At 45.3% G+C, this 4,011-nt stretch overlaps 1 protein-coding gene across 3 annotated transcripts in view; it reads right to left on the minus strand.

The window, feature by feature from the left end:
* The window catches only part of CUNH10orf95 (chromosome unknown C10orf95 homolog), a 174,958-nt gene that overhangs the window by 9,371 nt on the left and 161,576 nt on the right, over positions 1 to 4,011 (minus strand). For 2 of the 3 annotated variants that reach the window (XM_062601943.1, XM_062601942.1), the window contains exon 1: positions 2,642 to 3,019. The exons of the other annotated variant lie outside the window; for it this stretch is intronic. The gene's annotated coding sequence lies outside the window, so the exon portion shown is untranslated. Of the gene's footprint in view, positions 1 to 2,641; positions 3,020 to 4,011 lie in introns of those variants that run through there. 3 annotated transcript variants of the gene reach the window in all.

Below are 4,011 nucleotides of genomic sequence, written 5' to 3' on the forward strand. Positions count from 1 at the left end.
TTTGCATCAGAGGTCTTCCTCATCTGAGATTAGAATCTCCATGCCCTGTGTCTCAGGATCCAAAAAGCTATCATCTTTTTCCTCATCTAAACCCCTTTTCAGACACATCTCTGTATCAGACACTACTTTAATTGAGCATATTTTAATCTGTACTTTATAGCATTCAGTCCCAGTAATCCCTTCCATGTTGAAACAGCCTGCACAGAGACCCACTCTCTCACTCAGAAGTTCATCCCATATCCATCATTCCCATCCACACAAAGAGATCTCAGTATCAATTAACCCAAATCAAGAGCTCCTGGACCCCAACTAACAGCTCTGCCCAGCTGATCCCCTTCAGACAGCAGTCAGGGGACTAACTTCTATGAGACACTCACACAAATACATCAGTCAAGTGATCAACAACTTCATTACCACACCACTAGTACCTCCTGGTTACTTATATCACTTTGCACACAACTACCAAGCTACTAATCAACTCTTACAAAACACACACAAGTGCTATTGAGTTACAGGGGTGCCACCCTTCCCTCCCACACCACTTAGTATCCAAGTGCAAATCTGCCCCTCTTTACCTTCCCACAGCAAATCTTTGCAACATAGACCTGATGGAGAGTCCAGCAGCTCATCCAAGGAGCATCATTCCAGCATCCCAAGCTTCAGACTTCACTACCATGCACAGATGTTTGTGCTCCTGCAGTCAGATGCTCCCACCTTCATTCTTTCATTCCAGGTTCCACTTTTTTGCCATGCTCTTGCCTTCCTTCCACTAGTCTCCTCCTAAATAGGCAATCCACCCCAATTACTCCTTCCCTATTGGTCTTAGTTTTGCTACAGAGTCTGGCATTTCTGGTATTGTTACATAGGCAATCTCAGCCTTACATAATATTACTGATACAGTGCGGGTGGCCTTGCAAGGTTCTACCCTACAAGAGTTTCTTCAGTCTCCCCCATGATCTCTAGTTCCTCCTGTTTACATATTTAGTTTACACACTCCAAGACAAAGCATTCTACTTTGGCCTTGATTTCTCTGCCTAGCTCCAGTTTCCTCAGCTGCTGTCTTATCTCACACAGAGACAGTTTCAACAGCAGAGAAACATTTTACACACTGGTTTTGTGTTATCACAGCATCCCATTCCCTCAGCTGCTAGATTACAGGTTTTTGCCCTTGAAGTGCTCTTGGTGTCCTACAAAGGCCTTAACTGGTTACACAGCCTGGCTCTCCACAGTGGGTTTCCTCTGTGAACAGACCAGCATCCAGTGCAACAAACCATTTGCTTCTTAACTACTTGTGTTTGAAATACACTTGAACCCACATTCCTGCGCATCCAGCATTGAGAAAGTGTGTTTAGAAGCCAGAAAGGCATAGCTTTTTATGCATTTGTACTACATCTTCCCATGGGATCAACACCCCGAACAGTAGGATAGGGCAGGAAACAGATTATCCAGATTTTAGGCTTGTGTTACATATCATCACTTCAGTGTATAAAAAAGCCTTCCGTTACAACAGCAGCACACTATTTCTAGCTCAAGTTCAAGCATCGGAACTAGAATTACCCATGAAAATACTGCTCTTACCGCATCCCCCAAGGCAAACAGCTGCAGCATCTGCTGATCTACAACTCTAATACATTTGTTTCATGAAAAAAATCCAGCTACCTTCTGTTATGGTCTTTAGACAATACAGAACATAGCTTGCAAGTAACATCATTGATTGTTTTAATGGGAATCAAAAGGCAACCTTCTGCTTCCAAAGCGGCAATCACTCAAAGAAGCCCTTCTATGTCAACTTTTCCAAACTAAAGTGTTTAAAGCCTACCACCAGCCAACAATAACAATTTACATTAGTATCTTTCTAGATAAGTTACAAGCTAAAGCACTAGCATGAATCAAGGCCCAGCCAAGTTATGCTACTCTACTTGCATCTATTAGGTACAACAGCCCATGTGCTGGGGTGAAAGGCATCACCTCCAGACAGATTTAAGCACTTCTGTTCACAAGAATCCAAGCAAAGTGTAGAATACATCAGTCGCACACTGCTATTACTGCAGACATTTAAGCTAGCACTAGTACTGGTTTTGCCATTCTAACTGATAAAACATTGCAACAGAGACCAGTCTTTAGTCACAAGCACAGAAAACAGAGAGAGGCATTTACTTGGTGCGTGTGTACTCACATCCTGAGAAAAACCAACCAAGATGATGCCTTCACTTAACCAAGGAGCAAGAAACAGCAGCATGCAGAAGGCAGCTTGCTTTCCGCAGTCCCCTTTCACTGACCTACCTTAATGACACGTACAGAGCTAGGAGATGCACCAAAATACCACACTGCACCTTGCAGAAGTTTTCCTGTAGTAACCAGGGTTGCAATACCTGCCTAAACATGCCCTTGTACCTAAGGAAGGCAACAGAAAGCTCATTCCTTCTGCAATTACATTATGTGCTCAGATAAGGAGCTTTAACCCTAGCTACCTGTAAGGACTACTAAAGCTAACACAAGGTACATGCTTCAGCTAGCTAGATGCCTTAGGGAATAAACAAAACAAAGTCCTTGAACAGCAAAGCTCAGGCATAACAAGGGTAAGAAAATACAGATAAAGGAACAGGTAAAGTCAGCACAGAAAACCCTCAAAAACACTCACCAAAATTTCAGGGTCTTTCCCAAAGCAGTAAAACACCATCAGCAACAGAACTGCAAATTCTGAAGTTGCAGTCTGAATAGCATAGAAAACAGCCCACCACTAAACACTACAGTGATGAGCCCTCCTTCTTCTCTGTTTTACCCCCACACACCCTTTGCTCATATTCAGCTACAGGTGCCTACACTGGAGGTATTTGTACTTACTGCTCATTCAGTAGGCTGTAATTAAACAAGAAGCCATACAAATGGCTCCCATCAGCACTATTATAAGCACCTGTGCTGTCGTGGGCCTTCGCAGTACAAATCCCCATACAGGTTTGACAAGGAGGACTGGGGCTGCAGGGCCAGTGCATCACCACTCAGCACAACTGCTGCGTGGAGTGCACTCCCTGAGGATGCTTAATGCTATGCTCTGCTGCAGGTGATCTCAATAGCTAAATACCTACAAATCACTCCTTAATTGCAAACTCTGTTGACTGCAGTTAATTGCTTGGCTTCTATTTATAAAAATTCCCTGTTCAGGAAGCCAACGGTGAGTGTAATACATAGAATCATTGGGAAGTAGTAGGATGCAATGATACCTCTCTGAATATAGCAGTTGGCTTTTGCATTCATTTCCTCTGGTGAAGCTTGTGAATAGTTGGGTGGTAGCAGGCATTGCAGTGAGAGTATATGGTGATGTGGATGCTGAAAGCAGCAACAACTGTGTAGATGAGGCCCTTGGTAACATGGTTTAGTGGCGATCTTGGCAGTCCTGGGGTAATGGTTGGACTTGATGCTCTTAGAGGTCTTTTCCAACCTAGCTGATTTTGTAATTCTATGATTCTAACAGGAGTTGCTTGAACAAAAGGTCCAAAGAGAGATCTTTAAGTAATAAAGGACAACTACAGTCTCTGTGTTCTGAACAACATGGGATGTAATGTGAGTCTTTGGAGAAAAGTATAAATATCTGCTACTTAAGGCCAGAGACAAGTATTTGATGATTATGGGAAGGCCCCCAGCTGCCATGCTTGTTGTTTCATCCCCACTCAGTGCTTTAGAGGCTCTCTGGGAGCAGTGCGAGATGTTCCAGGTGAAAATACACAAATCCGCCGCCTCCATCAGCAGGCACCGTGAGCTTTCCAGGTGGTGGAAGGCTCCGGGGCACCCCGGGGACGAGGCCTTCGCCTCCCCATAGGCACCGGTGGCCGCAGCCTGGCCGAGGAGCCTGGTCCTCGGGCCCGGCACCGTTTCCATGGCGACCTCGCCCCGCCAGCCGGATGGGCCGCAGAGCAGCCTGCTCCCGCTGGACAGACCTCACGGAGCGCTTGCGCTCTGAGGGCGGGGCTAATGCAAATGAGGCAGACAACTCCCTGCGCTGTGCCCTCACAC

This window comes from Pezoporus occidentalis, unplaced genomic scaffold, assembly GCF_034315485.1.
Source record: "Pezoporus occidentalis ecotype Australia unplaced genomic scaffold, CSIRO_AGI_Poc_V1 ctg73, whole genome shotgun sequence".
Taxonomy (NCBI): domain Eukaryota; kingdom Metazoa; phylum Chordata; class Aves; order Psittaciformes; family Psittacidae; genus Pezoporus; species Pezoporus occidentalis.